Below are 14,328 nucleotides of genomic sequence, written 5' to 3' on the forward strand. Positions count from 1 at the left end.
CTTGAGCAAATCTTTGAATACATATACTTTTTAAACTCAAATCTTTGCTTCTGGAGGTCCCTGGAACAAAATATTTTACAAATGTTGGCCTTAAAAAACAATATATATATATATATATATATATATATATATATATATATATATATATATATATATATATATATATATATATATATATATATATATATATATATGCACAATTTTTCATTATTTTTCACAAAATAGCAGATCTACAAGCTCGGCACTAAGAGCCACGCTATGAACTTGTATATCTGCCATTTTTGAATAGCCCAAGTGTAAAAGAATGGTTACAGCTCAAATCTAAAATGACACAGACGCGTTTCCCGTCTTAATGGGTTAAACTGAACAATAATGGGTTCTTTCATAATCATCGGATTGGGTCATTCAAATTCCCTGGAGTTCTCCACAGTACCACCACCACTCACAGAATAGCCACGCAGACACAGGGCCCTGGCCTGTGCTACGTCGGTGGCAGCTGCTGACCGATCAGATGTTCGGAGGACTGAGCAAGTTGCACTGCCAGCTCCGCCCATCGCTCTTCAGGCCTGGAAAGCCTCCAAATGCTAGCTACAGCCCTGATTCAGCAACTCCCCACAGGCCAGATAGGGGTGGGGGGGGTGGGGTATTGAGGTGATATACCAGCCATACTAAAAGTTTGGTTGGAGCTGGATTCCACTGCCAGACTGACTCTGCATTGTTTTCCAAATCAAACTAATGGGGTCAAACGAGAGTTATAGGACATAATATGGGGCTACTCTACACAGAGTGTCTGGTGTCAGTCATCTTGGCCAACTTCACATATTCATCCAATCTTATAAATAGACCCCACTACTATCCTCATGTGATGGTTCATTTTAGGGAGGGTGTGTATTGTGGGGGGGGGGGATTGGAGATGACCCGTGTGTCACCATCAACTCAAAGGAAAGCTACTTTTAATTATGGCGAACGCCTTACACTTACAAAGGAATGCAAGTGCTGCAATGCAGCATGAATCAGCTGCTGGCACCTGAATCATAAGGTGACAGGGAGGACTTCTTAATTTTACATCAAAAACTAAGTTTAGAGCACTCTCCTGGTACAAGATTTATACACCCTTGACCCCTCTCCCTTTCTGTTCTGTGGCGCCAAGACATTCTTTCTCTCTCAAATGGGTCTAGTTCTCTTTAGAGTGTAGACCACTGGTTCTCAAAAGTGGGGCCAGGGGACCCCCATGTGGGTCCTTAGGGGCGTTCCCCTAAGGACCGAAAATAGCCCATCTACAAGCACGCAAAGCCATGTTGTGAGCTTGTAGATCTGCCATTTTCCCCACAACTGTTGACAAATTTCTTAATGGGGTCCCTGGCACAAAAGCTTTTCAAATTGGGTCCTGAGGGGTGCTTGACCAGTGGTGGAAAGTAACTAAGTACATGCGTACTTTTACACTTTAAGTATGTTTTGATGCCAATACTTTTACTCAAGTACATTCTAAATACCAGACTTTTTACTTGTAAATGAGCATTTCTACATTGTGGAAGTGATACTTTTACTTAGTAAAACATGAAAATGTTTGAGAACCAATGGCGTAGACCAGTGGTTCTCAACCAGTGGTCCTTGAGGGGGTTCCAGGGGGTCCCCAGCGAAATTAGTTAACATAGCCGTCACAATAATTTAATTTAATGTATAACCACTTAGCTTTGGCTATTCAAAAATAGCAGATATACAAGTTCATGAGCTTGTAGATCTGCTATTTTTGAAAAATCTTGAAAATGTGGAAATCTTTGAATATGTATATTTTTAAAGCGAACATTTTTAACTCAAATCTTTGCTTCTGGGGATCCCTGGCACAAAACATTTTCAGATGGGGGTCCGTGGCCAAATGTATATCAATTTAGGGGTCCTGGCATACAAATATTTGAGAACCACTGGAGTAGACAGTGAGTGTGTTACATGTATCCATTGTGTAGCTCTCTTGACACAGTACAGGCCTACAAATGAAACCACATAGCTTCCCTGTCAACGTTAAAATGAACAATTATAGTTTAACCATGCAGCAGGTGGTCCTCCAGACTCCAGAGCGTTAGCGACTTCTCTCTGTCAGGCGCGCTGCTCAACATTACATCATACATTACATCATAGACCCACCATTGCACTGCCGTGCGAGCACTCAGTCTTTAGTAAAACAAAAAAAAAACGCTATTCACCGAAACAAAGGCTGTTTCGTGTTGTTGAAAGTCTTTTCTCCAGGGTGGGAAGCCTCTCAGCACCCCACCTTCTCTGTATAATACACTTTTTTGGGCAGAAAATAAAATATGTCGGCCAGATGGAAATAATTGTATTTGTTCACCTGCGCCCCCTACATGTCTGGTCAACGGTCATTTATATTGACCATATCTGTAGGGGACGCAGTGGAGCAAATATGTCTGGCGGACATATTTTTTTTTCTGCCCAAATAGTGTATTATACAGAGAAGGTGGGGTCCTGAGAGGCTTCCCACCCTGGAGAATAGACTTTCAACAACACAAAACAGCCTTTGTTTCGGTGAATAGCGAAATGGTTTTATATTTTCTTTTACTAAAGTAGGAGAGCGTAATGTTAGGTCTGTGAGCAGAGCATTAGAGATAAATCACTAAAACGCTGTGGACCAGGGCTCGGTGTGGTGCAGACAGTGTCTCTAGACTTACCATGCAGCAGGTGGTCTCTCCTGCCCTGGGTGGGGGTCTTGGGCGTGGTGCAGACCCCCGTCAGGTCCAGAGCGTTGCCCAGCATGGTGTTCATCCTGCGGAAGATGTCCGCGTTGCTGCAGGTGTTCAGGGCCTGTGAGTCGGGCAGGTGGTGGTGATTGTGCTGCTGGTGGAGGTGGTCCCAGGGGGTCCCCGAGGCCCGGGGGTCCTGCATGGAGGCCCGAAGGTCGTCTCTCTGTGGTGGGGGGGGGGGGGGGGGGATTATTATGTCAAATAAATAACCAATAAGAACAATTAAAACCAGCTCTGAAGGTCCAAGGTTTGAGATTAATTGTCAATGGCGTGCAAACAACTAGAATCTCGAAGTGGTTTAATTTATATCTACATTTTATTATATTTCAAGTCAGTAGTTCCCAACCAGTGGTCCTTAAGTTTCCAGGTGGTCCCCAGCTAAATGATGGAAGAGTTGGTAACCAAATGGACCCCTTTAATAGATCTTTAACTCTAGAGAGAGTAAAATGAAACCAAATGGACCCGTAAATTATTGTTAAGCATCTGCCTTACTTAATTTACAAGTAGTCTACACAGTTAGAGAATGTAGAAGAAATAAAGAATTGTTATTTTTGACAAAAATCTTAGTCGAACTACAACAGGTCTTGGGTCCGAGAGTCTAAATAAATCTCATTTGGTGGTCCCGTGGGTCAAAGGCCGAATAAATAATGGACCTTGATATGAAAAGGGTTGAAAAAACACTGTTTTAAATGAATGAAACACGAATGAAAAGTTGAGCTGGAGGGCCTTATCCTCGTTTTAGAGTTGGAGTTTAAACTCACCAAGGAGGAAAACGCCATGATATGATAATACGAATTAAGAGCTAGATTTAGAAATGTACCAAACACGAGCTTTGCCTCGGACCGCTGCTCGCATTTATCATTGTTAGGTCTTAATTAGTCCTAATTTGGGACACATGTGCTGCTCTGACCCGAGACGAACACACTGTGTGTGGGCCACACCCACCAAGCCCCCACGCAACGTCCTGTCTGTGTGCCGGGCGGCGTCACATCAAAGGGCCCATTACGTCAACAAGTTGCAGTGGTGTGTAATAAAGTAACTAAGTACATTTACTCAAGTACTGTACTTAAGTACAATTTTGAGGTATTTTTTTTACTTTACTGGAAAAGTACTTTTACTGCACTACGATTATTTGAACTATTTTTTTTTTTTTTACTTTTTTTATCTAGTTACTAGTTACTTTTTTAAATGTTTTATTATTATTACAAATCATACATTAACCACTTCAGCCCTATATTTCGGCGATTTGAAAATAGCAGATCTTCTCTTCTATTTTCAAAAGATTTGTGTACACTTTAAAAGTTGTGAAATGGGACAGTTTTCATAATAGTACTTTTTCCACCACTGACAAGTGGCAGTGGTGGAAAAAGTACTACATTTGTTTTTACTTTAAGTAAAAGTATCAATACTGCAATGTAGAAATACTCTGTTACAAGTAAAAGTCCAAAATTCAAAAAGTGTTGGTATCAAAATATATATATATATATATATAGTTTCATTTCCAATTTTATCCATTCAGGATAGAGAACTCAATCAGGATATAGATTAAACAAGTGAAATTGGAAGTGATGACACCAAGAAATGAGCATGCAAAATTGGAACTGGAACACTATAAAAATGAAGCTGAAAAATGGGTACTTTCTCCTGATTGGCTGAGATTTTGACACCTACCGGAAAATGTATTTTCTGTTTATTAAAGAGCTGGAGAGATGGGGAGACTCCTGTTACTGAACAAACACTCTATAGCAATGATTACTATCAGAATATAGTGCTTTAACCTTTTAACAAAATACTTTTTGTTTTAACCAAAAAATATCACTTACCCTACCTTTAAAGTACAAAAGTAAAAATACTCATTATGCAGATGAATGTCCCATTTCACAAGTTTTCAAATGTATAGCATGTGTACAAATATTTAAAAAAATATCAGATCTACAAGGTCACAATGTGTTGAATCGCAATGCATTGTGACCTTGTAGATCGGCTATTTTCAATTGGCCGAAATGTATATTGGGCTGAAGTGGTTAATGTATGTTTTAAATAACTTTATACTTGGCGTTTAACCACTTGAACTTGAGCATCCCTATTCTGGGGTGAACATTCACCAAAAATTGCCGATCTACAAGCTCAGGGAAAGAGATTTGGTGTAGATTAAAAAAGAAAGCACCGAGTAAAGTTCAACTCAAGTCTGTTTTATTAAGTCTAGATAGACTCTAAGTGGTTAAACTGAAATGATATTGATAAATTCCAAATATTATCAAAGTATTCTGGGGGCGCCCACCTCTGGACTTGCGTCACGGCACCCCAGGGTGCCACGGATGGCACCCACTTTGAGAAACCCTGCAGTATTCAACTAGCAACTTCCTCTGCTCATGATGTGCAATTCTACCTGTACAGTCAACTTTTCAGTAATTTCCACTATATATATATCTATATACAGTTCTAGCAGAGATCTCCAGACCATTGGTTCTCAAAGTGGGGTCCGGGGACCCCCAGGGGTCCTTGAGGGAGTTCCAGGGGGTCCCCAGCTAAATGATGCATAGAGGACCAAATGGACCCTTATGGGTCTGTAACTCTGAGAGTGTACAAATGGACCCTAACGGGTCCATTTGGTTCCATTTGTACACTCTCAGAGTTAAATGAACATTGATTTTACAATATGAATTGGGGTCTCAGAGATAGAAATGCCATAAAATAGGTGTCCGTAGCCTAATACATGCCAAAACTGGGGGTCCTTCAATTAAAATGGTTGAGAATTGACTGCTAGAGCTGTAAAAATCATCTCTTATGGGGGTCCGTGGCATATCTTTTCAAATGGGGGTCCGCGGGCTAATAAGTGTCAATTTGGGGGTCCTTGACATGAAAAAGTTTGAGAACCACTGCTCCAGACTATCCTTTCCAGAGCAACATTATATTAGCCACTTCCTCCTGGGGGATCCCGAGGCGTTCCAAGGCCAGTGTGGAGAAATAATCCCCCCCATCTGGTCCTTGGTTCTGCCAGAGGGGGTCTCCTCTTTGAAGTGGTGGAAAAAGTACTCACATGTTTTACTTAAGTAAAAGTATCAATACTGCAATGTAGAAATATTGCAATGCATAAAACATCTTTTGAAAATAGCAGATCTACTCTGCTATTTTCATTATTATATCAGCAGTTAGCGCAGGAAAGTACAGTTCAATACAAGGTCATACAAGAGGATTTAAATCCCAAGAAAGCCTATGGCTTGTTTCCGTTGTGGTCTTTTGTACTCAATTCATGGTGAAACTAAAGTTTTCAAAGAATTGTAGTGGAGTAAAAGTACTGAAAACTGGATATACTCCAGATACCCGAACCAATACCATATATATACACAATATAATCAACGTTGTCTAGATGTGGACTAGTATGTAAATATCTGAAGTTGTCTTTGCCTTTTAATATGTTTTGCACACTAAAGCTCTTGTGCTCAAATGGCGTCATTCATATTGTATAGGCATATTTCTGTTATATGAGTGAGATTGAGACAATATTACTAGTACTTCCAGTTAGAGTTGAACACATTCCTGCAACCCCAGAAGAACAACAGCGTTGATGTTGGTGACCCCATGACCTTTCCTCTAGCAGCCACACCATCAGGCCTTGGTGAAGCCTGCAAACAGTGCTGGAAGAAGTGTTCTTTTTTTTAAAGTAAAAGCAGCCTACTAATAATAATAATCATGATAATACCTGGAATGTATATAGGGCTTTTCTTTCTTTTTTTAAACTTTCTTTATATAGGGCTTTTCTAAGTACTCAAAGTCGCTTTACATGTGTATATTGGGGCCATGGGGAGAGGAGAAAAAAGAGAACAACTTTATTAGGCCGCGGCCCCACCAAAACATGGCCGGCCGCTGTTAAACTCAGGTTGTGCGTGGGGACGGTCCGCCTTCCACTCACCCCATTGGACAGAGGGGGAAAAGCAGCATAGAGCGCATAAACGCAAGATACGGGCGACAAGCGGAAAGATGCGCAAGAGCGTGAATCCACGCATTTGCATTGACAAAGCATTGGCAGATTCCACCCCATAGGTAAAATAAAAGTGCCGCGCCCTTAGGAAAGAAAGCAATAAAACAATAAAAACAAGAGTTGAGATCAGAGTCAACTCTGAGAGGCAATTCTGAACAGGTGGGTTTTCAGGGTGGTTTTGAAGGTAGGGAGGGAGGGGCCGTCTCTGATATGTTTGGGGGACAACATTCCAGACGGAGGGGGCAACCTGTTGCCCCAGGTTCAGAGCTTGGTCTTTGGGGCCTCCAGGAGGCTGGTCTTGGGGGCCACCAGGAGGCTGGTCTTGGGGAACTCCAGGAGGCTGTTCTTGGGGACCTCCAGGAGCCTGGTCTTGGGGACCTCCCAGGAGGCTGGTCTTAGGGGCCTCCAGGAGCCTGGTCTTGGGGGCCTCCAGGAGCCTGGTCTTGGGGACCTCCCAGGAGGCTGGTCTTAGGGGCCTCCAGGAGCCTGGTCTTAGGGGCCTCCAGGAGCCTGGTCTTGGGGGCCTCCAGGAGCCTGGTCTTGGGGACCTCCAGGAGCCTGGTCTTGGGGACCTCCAGGAGGCCGGCATCACTGGACCTGAGGGAACGGGACAATACAATGTAGGAAAATACTCTGTTACAAGTAAAAGTCCTGCACTCAAAATGCTACTTGAATAAAAGTACCAAAAGTGTTGGCATCAAATTATATTTACAGTACATAAAAAATATAAAAGTAGGCATTATGCAGACTCATTTCATTAGATTAGGAGGGGCTGAGTTCAATTATGTTATGCTACTGGGTATATTAACTATACTAAATGCAACAGCTTATCAGTTAATGTAGGTTTTGTATCAATATTCTTCTAAATCTGCAAAGTAACTAGTTTTGCAATTGGAGTGGAGTAAAAAGTAATCCATTTGCCTCTGAGATGTCTGGAAGATATCTATAATCAACTCAAGTAAAGTAAAAGTACCACAGAATTCTACTTTCGTACAGTAACTACTGTGTACGTGTACTTAGTTACTTAGTTTCCACCACCACTGCATCTAGCCTATAGATAGATGCTATCATGTGTATCGACCAGTAACCTATTCATTCTGCTAGAAGACGCTGTAGATTTGACAGTGTAGTAGACCTGTATGTCCACAAGAGGACGTGCTTGTTCTATTTACAGTAACATATATTCATGCGTATGCAATGGTGTAAAGTAACTAAAAACATTTACTCAAGTACTGTACTTATACTTTTACTTAAGTAAAAAAAAAAGTGTTTTTACTTTACTGGATAATTTCCTATTTTCAATACTTTTACTTCTACTCTACTACATCTCAGAGGCAAATATTGTGCTTTTACTCCACTACAATTATTTGAAAACTTTAGTTACTAGTTACTTTGTAATATTATTTATAAAACTATTTTAAGTTAATTATCCACTTTAGCCCTATTTTATAGGCTACATAGGCTATTTGAAAATAGCCTCTACAAGCTCATAATGGCAGATGTACAAGCTCACAAAGCCTCGCATTGCAACACATTGTGAGCTTGTAGATCTGCCATTTTCCAACATTTTAGTCATTTTACTTTTGGTACTTTTTGATGCCAATACTTTTGTACTTTTACTCAAGTAACATTTTGAACACAGACCTTTTACTTGAAACAGAGTATTCTTATATTATGATATTGCTATACTTTTACTTACGTAAAATATCTCAGTACTTCCACGGTTCCATCCACCACAGTGTTGGCTTGATCCTGTGGAGAAATCTTTCATCCTAAAACACCGTCGTACGACTATGTATAAACCAGGCTGTGGACATGTCTGTCACCAGTAGATGGCAGCACTGCACCAGTCTACTGTACTAAACTACAGCACTGTGGCCTTCTTGAGTTATGGGCAGATGAGTGGAAAGTAACTGAGTACATTTACTCAAATACTGTACTAACGCACCACTTTGCGACGCATTGTGAGCTTGTAGATCTGCTATTTTGGGAAATGACATTCTGCGTAATGAGTACTTTTAACTTTGGGGACTTTAAGTATACTTTGGCACCAATACTTTTGTACTTTTACTCAAGTAGCCTACATTTTAAATACCAAACTTTTACTTGTAACTGACTATTTCTACATTGTAATATTGATACTTAAGTAAAAACATTTGAGTACTTCTTCCACCACTGAATATAGGTCAAACATTGAACCTGATTTTAAAGCTCTAATGGTTCATCCTATTGTGATGAATACAATACATTGTCTTGTTTTAGCAATAGCTTTTAGAGTTATCTCTAAAATATCTTTTCTTTACTTCTACTATTTACTGTATTGTTTACACAATGGTCTTGCAGTTGTACATTTAGATTCATATATCTTTTACAAATTGTGACTTTCTTTAGAATGAGATCACTCATGAGACTGTGTTGTAGTAGGCCTACTGTATTCATCTCTCAAGAGTCAAAACAGATTCTGTTACCAATGCTGTCATGTTTAGTGTTGTAAGATAATGTGGTTTAAAAAATGAGTTTAGCTTACTGTATGTTCATATTGTAATAGTTTACCTTTAATGTGAAATGGAAGTTTTAAGACCTTTTAATACCAAGGATGCTCAAATAGATCTACATTCAACTTAACAGAAACGTTTTATTATTTTTATTAGATTTCATTAGATCAGTGGTTCTCAACCAGTGGTCCGGGGACCACTGGTGGTCTCCTTGAGGGGGTTCCAGGTGGTCCCCGGCTAAATGATGGAGAGTTGGTAATGAAATGGACCCTTATAGATCTTTAACTCTTGAGAGAGTAAAATGAAACCAAATGGACCCGTACGCTCTCAAGAGTTAAAAGGATTGTTATTTTGATCAGCGTTTGCCTGTTATCTCTCCTATGGTACCAACATCAATACAGCATGGAATTGTGGACAAAATCTTACAAAATCTGACAAAAGAGTTTTGGGTCTGAGAGTCTAAATCTCATCAAATGGTGGTCCGTGACTCAAATGCTGAATAAATAATGGACCTTGATATGAAAAAGGTTGAAAACCACTGCATTACATTTTTTAATAATAAAACCTTTACATGGCGCAGAGAAGAAATGAAACATGATAGACCTATACTCTCGTTGACGATATAACAATTCATAAATGTCATCCAGTTCTGTTCAGTTCTGATGAAATAGTAGAGACATTAAAGAGCGATTCATCATGAAATGATGTGTTTGGCATCGGGATGCTCCCTGGAGCTGGACCTTCTTCAATGATCTCCAGGTGTGTCTGGACTCTGGATGCCACTGTCATCATAGTTGCAGCAGTGGTTCTCAAACATGTTTATGTTGATTTCGTCGACTAAAACTGTTACGAAAAATGTTGGTCGACTACCTTTTTTTCACTGTCGAAAACTAAATAAAAACTAAATGCAAACTAAGCCACGATGACGAGAACTAAGACTAAATATTATTGCCAATTTCCTCAACAAATAAAAACTAGACTAAAATGTTCGTGAGCTTGTCAATCGGCTATTTTCAGCATGCAACAAAATGTAAAATCAGCATTACGACGCCACCAAAGCACAGCCAAAATACATTTTAGTCGACTAAATTAACTGTAGATTTAGTCGACTATAATCTTATGATATTTAGTCAACTAAAACTAGACAAAAACTGAAACATTTCAGATGACTGAAATATGACTAAAACTAAATGGAATTTTATTCAAAAGACTATGACTAAAACTAAATCAAAATGCAAAATGCAAAATGCAATCACAACACTGGTGTCCGGGTAGCGGAGTCGGTAGAGCGAGCACTCGCCTCTTGACCACGAGGTCATGGGTTCGATCCCGGGCACCGGCCAACTCAGCGAATGAGTCGCACGGCTTGGGGTGAGGCAAGTCATGCGGTAAGCGCTGGGAGCTGATGGTAGGTGTGGCGCTCCACCTCAGCGATCCATCTCCCAGGGGTCTAGCGCAGTGCGAAACGGGGATAGAGTCCTGTTCTCTGGCTGATACTGACAATAAGCCTCTCAGACCTACTGTACTTGTGTCAAATTGATGTATTAGAGGCCAAGAACCACTGTTGATTTTGTCGACTAAAATTATGACGAAAATTTTTCAGCGACTAGCTATTTTCACTGACGAAAACTAAATAAAAATGTGAAACTAAAACTAAGACTAAATATATTGACAAAAACTTGACAAAAACTAAAACATTTCAGATCACTAAAATACGACTAAAACTAAATGGAACTTTATTCAAAAGACTATGACTAAAACTAAATCAAAATTTGTCGTCAAAATCAACACTGCCACGAACACACATCTGCAAAGGTTTTTTGCCAGGCACCCCCATAAGAGAAAACAAATTCTAATGATTCCAAAATGTATAAATGTTTTTCAATATTTTTTCAAAAATAGCCGATCTACAAGCTCTAGATCGGCTATTATTAATACTATTGACAGGGGGAATGTGATATCAGCTCAACACAGCTGATCGCTGCCCAAGGGGCGCGGAGCAGTTAGGTGTCTTGCTCAAGGACACTTGCACATGCAGTCACTTCCAACACATTGCTGGCCAGGCCTAGAATCGTACACATGGACAGGCTCTCTCACCATTCAGCTATGCCACCCCTAAATTATTATTGTATAGCCGAAGTATACGATAGGGTTAAAGTGGTTAAACTAATTGTGATGTTATATTAACTAATTTAGCTGAGGACCCCCTGGAACCCTTTAAAGGAACTTTTGGGGGTCCCCGGGCCCCACTTTGAGAACCAGTGTTATAATGGAAGATGGCAGATACAGCTCTTGAAAGATGATGGTATCTTAAAATGACAATGATTCATAAAGCCACAGCATGCCACAAATCCCATCTGCAATTTAACATTTCTATTTGTATACACTAAACTAAAAATGTTAAATAGCAAAACAAATGGTTCTTTGGCTCGTAACCCTCTTTTGGTGCCACTTATAAGATGGCGCCACATACGGCTGCTTCGTCTTCGTCTTTTCAATAATTTGTTATTATCTATGCTGCTGCAAAGTCTGAAGGAAGCCAAACAAAAATACGTTTTACTCTTTTGTACCGCCTGTACACAAGATGTAACAATAAAGTACAACCTTGAACCTTTTTGTGTTTTGGGTGTAATGATCCATAGTTTCCATTTCGAGGCTTCCGCCCACAGCACAACAGGAAAGGGCCCTGGATGGAGTCTACACAAGAATGCTACGTATGGCACTAGGTGTCACATGGCTGGATGACATCAGAAACATGGTCCTCTACGGGGACCTACCACGGGTCACAGACTAAGTCAGAGAGAGAAGGAATAGGCTGGCAGGGCACTGCGTCAGGCACCCGGAACTAGTGGCAAGCAAACTCACACTGTGGGAACCAACCCAGGGCAAAGCCAGGAAAGGCAAGAAGCGCACCACCTACGTAGATGCACTGCGGCGCGACGGCTTAGCTAACAACACTGTAGAGCTCAAGACCCCGATGCTAGATAGGAGAATCAAAATCAGAATCAATCTTTATTGTCACATCACATCACATAAATAAGGTGGGTGAAATTCTTAAATGTGCAGGGCAGGCCCATCATTGCAGTGTGGAGAGTGTGGAGGGCAACAATTCAGGAGTCCCGAGTTGGTGTTGGCTAGACCGCACTCTTGCATCGTGCATCACATCGCATCATAGCACCTTGTTCAAATGGTGCTACTATATAATTTAGAACCATTAGCAGTGGCTAAGGGGTAGAGTGAACTGAACTGGAAACCACAAGGTTCCCAGTTCGAACCCGGCCTCCCCCAGAGTTAGTGTTGAAGTGTCCTTGAGCAAAACATTGAACCCCTAATTGCTCCCGATGAGCAGGTTGGTGCCTTGCATGGTTTCCTCCGCCGTGAATGTGTGTGTGAATGCACAATCTATGTAAAGCGCTTTGGATAAAAGCACTATATAAATGCACCATTCACCATTTATTAGGAGTCTTAATTCAGAGCTAGCAGAGAACCTCTACAGAATCAGATCCCTGATCCTGAACATTTACAAGTTGTTCAAAATAAGGCTGCTGGTTCTGGGTTGTTCTTATAGAACAAGTGTGTAAGACATGCATGAATGTCTTACTTGACCAAATGTCAAAGAAAGACTTTCTGCTAGTTTACTTACACATTTTCATAGTAATTAACAAGCAGATGTTTTATAATTAACTTACAGCTGATAAAGATGACTTTACCTCTAGCTGAATTGTACAGGTCAATTGTATTATGGAATAGTCTTCAAAGTGAGATTCATAACACCAAAGAAAAGGCCTGTTTTAAAAGGAAACTTAGACTTCATATACTGTACACTCAAAACATACAAACATACATCTGTCTTACATACCAGATTGATAGTGCTACTTTTTCCCTGTTCATATCTATCTTTATGTGATACTTGACTTTTGTAAAAATGTGTTGGTATGTTAAAATCTTGGACCCCAGGAAGACTAGCTGACATTAAGTCATCAGCCAATGGGGATAAACAAATAAACAGTGTCAGCTAATTGGGGATAAACAAATAAACTGAACAAGCACTCTAGAGTATATAGCAATGATTACCTCAGAATATAGAGCTATTTAAAGGGCAAGACCACTTTGGTAGAGGTTTGGGTTGTGTAGAATACCTTGCCATGATGTAACTCCAAAGGTGGACAATAGATCAAAAATGATTGCTCCATTGATTAGAAATTGATAATTCAAAACATGCTCCTCATTGACTTACATTGTACGCTGAAACAGCTCTCAAAGTTCTCTTTTAGCACATAAACCAACACAAACAAAGTTGATTCAGACAATATAGAACATCACCAAAACCAATACTGTTTTTTTTTTAAATAATTAGTTCATTTTACTATTTAAAGATCCGGATCCAGTCCGGGTTTTCTTCCTAATAAAAAATACAAAATCAACAGGAAGTTAACATTTTTATGATAAAAAAAACACAGTACTGGGTTGGTGATGTTCTATATTGGAGTTACATCATAGCAAGGTAACTACACAACCCAAACATCTACCAAAGTGGTCTTGCCCTTTAACAACCCTTATTTATGCCCTTATTTTAACAACAAAAATATCACTTACAACACCTTTAATTTTAACGGTTCTACTAACAAGGTGTGTTTGAAGAGAACACATGATGGTCGAGTGTTGAAGACCTCTGCTAGGTATTCCATAGCCTACGACTGATCACCGCTTGTGCCTTTCTGATCGATTTAAATGCAAAGATGAGTAGCCTGCCTACTTTCTTTGAAAAAGGAATAGAGGTAGATAAAGAAAATGTGTGTTCAGTGTTCATCCTTTGAATCCATACCACCCTCATCCAAGCACGCCCTATTGATTTCCTGTCAATTCAACTCTTCTTTGTGAAAGTGATGTTGTACAGCGGCCCTTTCTTTGTGAAGATGAGATACCGATTATGTCCAATAATCTTTGCTTTACCCAACTCTTTTGTCCCCATTTGGGTTTTAAACAGACTGAATGTATTAAAGCAACAGAAAATATGTATATTATAATTATTTAGTCTGATCCAAATAATGGAGAATTCTCTTTTTGTAATCAAACACTGACATGAATGGAGAATAGT

Source organism: Gymnoscopelus microlampas (genome assembly GCF_963454915.1).
Source record: "Gymnoscopelus microlampas genome assembly, chromosome: 1".
NCBI classification, from domain to species: Eukaryota; Metazoa; Chordata; class Actinopteri; order Myctophiformes; family Myctophidae; genus Gymnoscopelus; species Gymnoscopelus microlampas.